This window comes from Neomonachus schauinslandi, chromosome 13 (assembly GCF_002201575.2).
Source record: "Neomonachus schauinslandi chromosome 13, ASM220157v2, whole genome shotgun sequence".
Classification (NCBI taxonomy): domain Eukaryota; kingdom Metazoa; phylum Chordata; class Mammalia; order Carnivora; family Phocidae; genus Neomonachus; species Neomonachus schauinslandi.
This window is the reverse complement of record NC_058415.1, coordinates 22,933,955-22,944,041: the sequence shown is the minus strand read 5'-3', so window position 1 is coordinate 22,944,041 and position 10,087 is coordinate 22,933,955.

The window sequence follows — 10,087 nt, the reverse complement described above, 5'->3', positions numbered from 1 at the left end:
GTATTTATGGCTGAATCAGGGATAAAAGAAAGCTATTAAACAATAAATGCACCTAGCTCCCTCTCCTTCTCCTGTCCCCCAGAGCAAACGCTTGCCTTTGGAACTTTGAAAACATGGCCAGATTTTCTTCCAGCATCCAGCACTACTGATGAGAAATGTGCCACAACGGAGGAACGAAGGGAACTACCCTGGGGCAGTAAAAGCTACCTTAGCACCCTCTCGGGCTGGTACATCCCCCTGCTTGCTCTTCAGCACCGAGGGACTCATGGTCAATGCAGGGAAGAAAGAGCCGCTTCAGGCAAGAAAAGGCAAAGAAAGCAGGAGTCTGGGCTCCACTGTGCCCAGACAGTCCTAACCGGGGACACCTGAGATTCAGACAAGACATTCTGCAGAGACAGTGCATACCGGTTTCTTAGGGCTGCCGTAACAAAGCTCAACACACTGGGTGCCTTACACAACAGAAATTTATTCTTTTACCATTCTGTAGGCTAAGAAAGTCAACAGCAAGGTATCAGCAGGGCCATGCTCCCTCCAAATGGTCTAGGGAAGAATCTGTTCCCCACCTCTCCCCTAGCTTCCTGGTGTTCCTTGGCTTGTAGCTACGTCACTCCAATCTCTGCCTCCATCTTCCCCTTTGCCTTCTTCCCTCCGTGTCCTCTCTTCTTATAAGGACACCAGTCCTTGGGTGAAAGGCTCACCCGAGTCTAGGATGTTCCTCTAAATTTAACTAATTATATCTCCAAAGACCCTATTTCTCAATAATCACATTCTGAGGTGGAGATGGACTTAGGGGAGGTGACTGTTCAACGCAGCCCAGTCTCAGTAGAGCGTGGTTTTAGGAGGGGACGGTGACGAGGCAGGGATGGGAGCAAAGGTGGACAGAAATGGCTGCTCACTTAGCATCCGGCGGCACCAAAGTAGTCAGGGCTGCCTTCCACATATTCCTACCTCCACCAGCAGGGCTCCCATAGCCACAGGAACAATAGGCACAGGCCCAAGTTACTTTAGGGGCCCACGAAAATGTTTCAAACTCTTAAAATCTACAAACATAAACAAATACAATCCAACCGGATTACCCGTATATTTATATGGATGCAGTCCATAAAATACAGCTTTTAATATTCTAGGCAAAAATGCCTAGGGCACACAAAAATCACAGTGCAGCCCTATTCACTAACGTTCCTGCTCACACTTTCCACCTGAAATTTCCTTCCTCTCTGCCACCATGTTGTCTTACCCTTTAGGACTCAATTTATCAGTCAGTGCCTCAGGGAACATTCCTCGACAACCACCCCCTCTCCCGTCCCTTCCATCCCCCTGGCGCATCCCCGCACCTAGCTTGTTTACGTGCTCCTCATGCACATAGCTCTTATCATTCCACATCCACACTGTCCGATCACCCATCACATGGCATCACTCAGAGACTAAGTACCACCTATCACTGTGCAGCAGACGCTACTCCTCCTCCATGCAGGCCCCTTTGTCCTCAGATGCACTCATCCCCCAGATGTCACGGGCATCAGCTACTAAGGCTTACACCTCAAGTCACCCAGAGGAAATGTCCTTGCCTGACGGAAGTGTCCGGGGACGCTTGGGAGTTTACATTAGCCTCCACTCACACTCGGCCCCAGGGTGGTCCACAGCCCATCGGCGACTGACAGCAGGGATGTAACAGCCCTGCTTCTTCCCCTGCTTCTTTCCCTCTCACCTTCCCAGCATTCCCTCAGTTTATCACTTACGTAAGAATTCCCACCTCAATCTCTGCTTCTAGGGAGCATGACCTAAGAGGCTTTGTATCTCTCTGACTGGCAGTAAGTACTACGTGGCAAAAATTCTCTAATAAACAAACACACTGAATGAATGAATGAATGAATGAATGAATGAATGAATGAATGAAGTGTTAGAGACACATGGAAGCAAGTATCAAAGACTTACCCAGGCCTCTACGAGGGCTGAACTGCTAATAAAAGAACTTCCATCCTCGATAAACTAAAAACCTGAACAGGAAGAAAAGCCAGGGTGTAGGTTCCAGAACAGCAGTACAAGAAGGGTTCCTGACAAAAACTGGAGAAGGGTCTAACAATGAGACCTGAGGAACAGCATCTACTGTTTGCCGGCACATCACTCACACACACCAACAGACTGATGATAGTAAGCCATCAAAACGGAACCAGGTTTCTTTAGATTCTCTAAGACTGCATCGGCCCCAGAGCTGGGCATGAGATGAGTTTACGAGCACGGACTACGAGGTTGGTGCAGATGAATTTTTGTGAACAATGAGTTGATGATAAACGGGTTGCCTTTGAAGACCTGACACCTCATGACAGTGCCCTGGTGAGCCTAAAAGTGTCATCCTCTGGAGCCAGCATTCAACAAGCTGGAAAGATGAGAGAGGGTTTCAAGGTGGGATTTCTATCATAGATGCGGTTCTTTGTAATTTAAGTAGCTCCTCTCAACCTTTGCAACAGTTCTGGAGCTGAGCAGATGGCAGGGGAGGGCTTGACTAAGTGGTGAAGTTTCAGCTGCAAAAGGCAATTCCTAGAATGACAATTCAGAAAGTCATTTCCCCCAACACTTATCATATTGGCAGAGGGTCCGTGAATCTTTTTAGGAAAATGAGAAGGAAGCAGTGCATCAGAATAAGGCGTCCTGTGTTTGGTTAGGTTCTGCGGAAGCAAACACGACTGAATCCAATTCTTCCCTTGTGTTTGCTATTCCCAAGGAAAGGGGCCAGACTTGTTTGTAAATTAAATAATGCCGAAAACACTAAAGCCTAGGGTCTGCGGTATAACAGACCTCCAGCACACGAAGCAAGTGCTAAATGCATTCTGGAACCGGTGTACCATAGTTTCAGCTGAGCTGCTCCAACCCTACCTGGCATTACAGACCCATGTAGCTTCTAGTTCTATCTTACAAAGAAACGGCAAGGTTGTAGAAAGAGCATAATCTGGACTCAAAGCCTGTCTCTGATACTAAATAACTCTATGATCTTGAACAAATTACTTTTCCTTTCTGAGCCTGTTTCCACAAATGTAAAATGGGGGGGGGGGAACCAATAGCTATCTCAAAGGATTATTGTAAGAATTCAGTGTGCTGATGTATATGAAGGTCACTAGCAGTCAGTATGACCTTAAAGTGTTACCAGTTGTGTTTTTGTTTGCTTGTTTTTCTGTTTATTTCTATTCTGCCTAGCTTGGCACAAGTTTATGTCAAAGTAACTGTTGTCCTTTCAAATTCTTTCAGTTCTGGCTCATCTATAATTTTTCCCTTATCTTTAAGCAACTTTAATATTAAGATATTTAATAAAAAATTTTGTTTTCCTTAAAGTTTCATAGCTCTTATTCTGTGTGAATAAGGCAGTACAGTTCGGCTTTGGGGGTTTTAGTTTTGATCCTTTACAACGTGCACATAACAGAAACTGTAAATGTATTTGATATTCAGAAGCTATAAATGTATTGTCTTTTAATGAGGACTGTTTTAATCCAGGTTAATTTACTCAAATGCCACAGAAGTGTTATCGGTGGAGATTATTTCTGTGGCAAATAACAGAAAAGCTATTTAACTGGTTTACACAATGAAGGGAATTTACTGGCTCCTATAACTGAAAAGTCTATAGGACTTTTCATGGTTTGGTCCAGGCTCTGGCTCAGTTTTTCCGCAGTTTATTTTTCAGTTCCGTCTGCCTTCAGACATTGGCTTTGTTCTGGGGCTGGCCTCCTAAAACGGCAGCCAGCAGCACGGATACTGATTCTGCATTCACATCCAAGGGCAGAGCAAAGGCCGAGGTCAGTTTTTAGAACCATCACACCAGAGTCCCAAGCTTCACTCTGATTGGACTACCCCGATAACAATCTTGGTGCTAGCGTAATGCTATGCACTGATTGGCTTAAAGTCCTATCAATCACTATGGCAAGGAAATGGGATTATTCTGAGGGGCCTAGACCAAGCAGGACCCTCCTCTGTATCTGAAGATAAGATTCATCCCTGCTAAACTTCATGGTTGTCACTCAAGGAAGATGAAATGGATATTAGAGGAGCAAGATCAAATGTGTGCTACAATTAAAAAATAATTGCTAGCAATTTAGTGCAGTGTTCCTCAGTGCCTACTTTTGGGGGGAAGTTATCACTAATTTCACTACGCTGAACTCTTTCCAAATAAGACATCATACTTTAGCATCCAAGGCAATGTTAGAGTCTACTGTTATAAGGCAAGTCATCAGCGAGACTTTCAGGACATCTGGGTTAGGGATCTCGTTTCTTGGTTTTTCTCTCTCCACTCTTCCTTATCTTTCTCTCCCCTTATTTTCTCACTAAATTTTTCTTTTCCTCACTTTCTTCCTTCCATCTGTATTCCTCTTCTTCTTAATATGCCTTTTAATATATGCTCACATAACGGGATGCGAGATTAGACATTTCCTGATGTCTCACGATTTTAGCTAAAGCTGCAAGGCTGTTGAAACAGATGACAGTGTCCTCCTAGGGAGGCACCAGACACATCCTCTCAGGAATTATTAAAAGGGGGCCACGCTCATCCATTGTTCACCTCCCCGGCAGCCTATGAAAGGGAAAACTAGAAATGCATTAGAAAGAAAGTTCCTTGATGTACTGTATGGTGACTAACAAGACATAATAAAATAAAAAAGAAAGAAAGAAAGTTCGTTCCTCAAAAGCAAATTTATATGCACAGGTGAGAGGGATGCCGACGCCCGTCTGGAGCCAACCGAGGAAGGCTTTTCCAGTGAATCACTGAGAAGGCCAGCGCTTGCCAGAGGGGAGGCTGGTATCTTACCCCCACCCTGGATGTTTACAAAAATCCACAGTTTGGGGACCTGAGGGGACAGGGGACGAAAGGAGAGAGTGGAAGGACAGTATTGCCCGTCTTTGCCACCGTCAAACCCCAAGCTTCCAGTCAGAATTGAGCTGAGGAGAGGGTAGAGAGCTTGAGGGAAGCTTTTAAATTGCATGCAGGATGGAAAGTCTGGAGTTGTGTTTGTGTGTTTCTTTTAGGGTGAACTAGGTTTTCTAATATACATACATATATATATATATATATGTATATATATATACATATATATACATATATAATACATATATATATATGGCAGGGATATATATATATCTATCTCCAAAATATAACTCTTCACTAACAACCAAAATACAACTCTGCCTGAGGCGTTTTCAAGAGGTGAGGAAGAAAAAGCCCTAAAGAACACTGTTAGTTGTCGGTACATCTTGAAGATGTTTTACGTTACATTTCGATGTAAAGGAAAAAAAGCTGTTTCCTAATTGTACTCCACTGAATGCAATTTATTTAGTAAACTTACGAAAGCATCATAGATGTATCTTCAATGTGCTTTCTGTGAACTTATCTACATAATGCATCAGTCGGGTCCTGCAGGAAACTGGGAATGTTCAGAGAGCAACTGAGGAATTAACAAAGATGTAGATGGGGCTGAGGGACTGAAGACGGCAGACGGGAGCTTCCAACAAAAGGGAGCACCCTGAGGCCTGCGGGGAGAAAGGAGTGGGGGGTGATTGCCCCAGCCCTGAGAGGGATGGAGCGAGCTGGTGCCTTGGACATCAGCCGGCAAGGAAGCCCAGCCGGTGGTGGGCACAGAGCAGAATGGAGACAGGTGAAAAGCTCACTGGGATTGGCAAATGGCAAATACTCAACACAGGTAATATATTTCAATTGTGAAACTCTGGCAAACATGATTGTAACTGATGTATGGAATACTCAAATTACTTAAAACTGGTGATAAAGTAGAATTTTCCCATTGAGTCTCTTGGCAAAAAATGGAATTATATTCCTCAAGGAAAAAAAATTAACCTCAGGCCAATGAAATCAGCCTTAAGAGTACAGAAAATGTATTTAAACACAAATGTTATTCATCTAAAATAAATACAGATAGTCATACGGTAAAAATTAATCACCAAAATAAATCTGGAAATAAAAATGCTGAAAATGAAAGCCAAAGAAGCAGTGACACTCTGTAGGATCACAAATGGCGGCCATAAGCCTCTGAGCCACTTCACCCACACTGACGTGTCTACACAGATCATTAAAGCACCTTCTCTGTTAACATCTTTGCTGAGACAGGCCCTCGGTGGTATATTTTCTGACATCTGCTGTCTAAAATCATGATAATCATCTGTACTCCTAGGAAAACAGAAAGCTTTGTCCTTCTTGGCCTTTTTCCCCCGTTGCGTCCTTTTGCCCTGACTCTCTGCCTTCTTATCTTGGTGAGCTAAACGTGGGCCAACTAAAGCTTCCACAGCTTTGTTCCTTCTCACCGATGAGCTAGGGAAGCGAGATGTGTTCAGCTAACTCTTTCCTGGACCTACCCCTCCCTCCAGCTGATTCCCACACTCCAACTGTGCAGAACTCTTTCTCTTTCTAAATACAAACACAAAGAGTTCTGGGTTCTTCCATTGCTCTGGAAAACTTTCTTCCCTGTCCCCACCACACAAACACATACACACCCTCCCACTCCCTTCCCATCCAAGGAAATTCTTCAAGGTCCAGTTTAAATGCCATCTCTTTTCTCAACCCCCCCACTAATCTCACCCCATATCACACCCACACCCCCAGTCTGGCCAAGACTGGCCAACACCCTTTCTCCTCTGTGCCCCTGGTACTCTGTCCCCAGACCTTAGAATGGTCCTTATCACCCATGCTACAGGTAATAGCTCTTGTGGTGACCATCATCCCATGACAATGTTATCTCTGTATCTCCAGTGGCAGAGGCAGAAGGTTCATAGTTTAAGCTGAAAGAAAGAGAAAAATATCTAAAAAGTTTTTCAAGGTATCTTTAAGGTTTTATAAGCAATAGAGGGAACCCTCCACTCCATAGGTGTATCAGGGCCCAGGGTATAAGGAGATAGATGACAGACATCTGGGCTTCCCACTTGAGCCAGAAATCAGATCAAGGCCACCTCAACATCCCTTTAAAACAAATACAAGAACAACATGTAATAAATTAAGACATCCATTTGCTGCTTAATTTTTAGCCAAGTTCTATACGCCAAGTTGCCTTAAAATGAGAGGTGGCTGTTTATTAATACCTTCCTGTTTATTAAGGAGCAATGAGGTGGCTGTGTTTATGAAATGCGCTGTTGCTACAACACATTTACACAGGTATAAATAAAGCAAACTGCAAAGAGATTAGCAATGAAAGATCTGAGATTTTATGTGTTTTCGTGAGGACTCTCCCGGTGGCTTCATGCTTAATGGCAAAGTCATGACTGTACCCTAAAGGTCTATTTACACAAGACTAAGCGGCCATCACCAGCCCCATTAATGCCTCAGCAAGCTCAGTGGTGCTGCTTATAGACCAGGGAGGAGAATGATGTCACTTGGCTTTTAATAGATAAAATTCCGAAGTCTTTGAGTTCCCTTTGCAGTCAGTAAAGACAGATCCCCCAAGCGCAGGTTAGAGACGTTTCAGACTGTGAACTTTCAAGAGTTCCCTCCAGGCCCACCCTCCCCTTGTCATATTTACTATGCACATTACATGGGTCACTCAGGTACAGTAAGTTCTGATTATTTGCAACCCATTGTTCTCCAAAACTGCTTGGTAAACTATAAAGGACATTAAAATTGTATTTGTTTTCCTGCCTAAGGTGGGAACATTCCTCCTCCATCTGCAATTATCAGCACACAGATCACAACTGCCCTGCAGTGAGGATAAACTTTCCCTGATTTCTAAAGCAGCATACTGACGTGGAAAGAACGCTTTATTTAGAGAACTGAAGTCCACATTCTGGCTATGTTACCAGGGCGGCGTGAGCACTCACTCTCTGGGTCTTCCTGTTACAACCTCTGTGACTCGGGTTTTTTTTTTTGAGAGTAAATTCATAATACCATAAAATTAATCATTTTGAGGTGTACCTTTTTGGGGCATTTAGTACATCACAATGTGGTGCAACCGCCACCTCTATCTGGTTCCCAACATTTTCATCATCCCACAAGGAAACCTTGTTCCCATTAAAGCAGTCACACCCCATTCCCCCCTTCCCCCAGCCCCTGGCAACCACCATCAGTTTTTCTATCTCTATGGATTTAATTCTCCCGGATACAACCTGTGTGCTTTTGAGCAATAGTCCTAATACCTAATTTACCTTGTGCCAAGATGCGATTTGAAGAGTTTTATGTGTATGAATCCAATTAATCTTCACAAAAACCCAACAAGGTGGACACAAATAGCCCCAGGTGAATGGCTTATTATTTACTTCTCTAATTATGATTTCTTCATCTGCGAGATAAAGACAAAAGCAATACTCTAACAATAATTTGCCAAGCATATTTATTTATGGGAGAGGCATTGTTCTAGGCCAGGCATAGCAAATAAGATTCATCTCTAACCAAGTGGGAGTTACTTTCTGTCGAACAGGGGGAAAGAGATCTTTGAGATGGCTCATGGGACAGAGTATAATCATTGACTCGCACTGTCTGTCATGGACAGAGGAATGGGCGAAGTATCATAAGAAACAGAGAATTTGCCTTCCCTCCTAGAAGAGTGAGGGGGAAAAAAGGAAAATGCAGACTCTGTCTTAGTCGGGACAGGAGGGAAGCATCACCCATATGAGCACAATGAGAATGTGAAGGTAATTTACAGAGTATTAAGAGCAGAGGTGTTGGAAGTCAAAACAAACAAAATGGAGTATGTTCAAATTTCAACTCTACAACTCTTGAAAAGGGTAATGTCTTGAAAATTTAATTAATTTATTTATTTAACCTTTCTTGTTCCCATTTCCTCTTTTGTAAAATGAATAAATAAATCTAACTCATAGAGTTCTGGTGGGAACAGCATGTGATAATGCAAGTGAACTGCTAAGCACATCTACACATAGTAAGAGCTTAATAAGAGGTAATGAAATAAAATATATATATTGTATATTATATTATATTGAAACCTTATCAATATACTTTATATATGTGATATATATATATATATATATATACACAGAGAGAGAGAGAGAGAAAGAGAGAGAGGAGAGAATGTGTAGATATATGTCTGCATTGTACCAAAAACACATATACATGCTCTCCTCTTTATGGGACATACAGTGGACAGAAAGGAGGAATCAAGTCTACTTACAAGAGGAAGAAGAAGTCAGAAAAGCCTCATAAAAGAGGAGGCTCTTCAGATGACACTAGAAAGAATAGACCCACATGCCCGCCTCACCCTGTTGTTTTGAGGATTTGGTGACATCATTTATTTAAAGCATTTAGCACAGGGGCGCCTGGGTGGCTCAGTCGTTAAGCGGCTGCCTTTGGCTCAGGTCATGATCCCAGGGTCCTGGGATCGAGCCCCACATCTGGCTCCCTGCTCAGTGGAGAGCCTGCTTCTCCTTCTCTCTCTGCCTACTTGTGCTTTTTCTCTCTGTGTCAAATAAATAAATAAAATCTTTAAAAAAAATAAATAAAAAAAAAATAAAGCATTTAGCACAATGCCCGCAGTCCACAAAACGTAAGCTGAATATAAATGTTTTGGTTCATTGCTTTATTATTCCACTGTGGCCCTCTGAATCAGTCAGGGTTCTTGATGGCAAACGACAGAAACCACCTCCGGCTAACCCAAGCGGAAGAGAACTTCCTTAGGCAGGTCTTGGGGAGCTCAGTGAATCAACAGGAAGCGGGCTCAGAGCAGAGGTGGGAACCCAGGGAGGCCGGGCAGCGGCAGACGTAGCCAGGACCAGCTCCCGGAAGCCTCGCTGGGGGTCACTCAGCACTGCTGCCATCAGTGAGAGTGATTCTCAATGTCCCTGGGGTTTCCTACCACTCCCTCGATGTAACACCCCTGGTGAGAGTTGTCTACACCTCAGCTGCCCGCTGACTGGCTGGGTCTGTTGTCTACACCTCAGGCTGCCGGTTCGGTCCAGAGAAGCCATCTGGCCTCCTCAACTTCCACAGTGAGGAGCAGGGCCCTTTTTCCTACTGAGAATCACACAGCAGGGATTTACTTCGGCGATAGAAAGGGAATCTGGATGTAGGGTGTCAAAAGAGTTTCAGCTGTACCTTAAAGAACACTGTTTTGACATAGCAGAGAACACTGTACCAAAAATGTAGAAAATCGCCACAAAC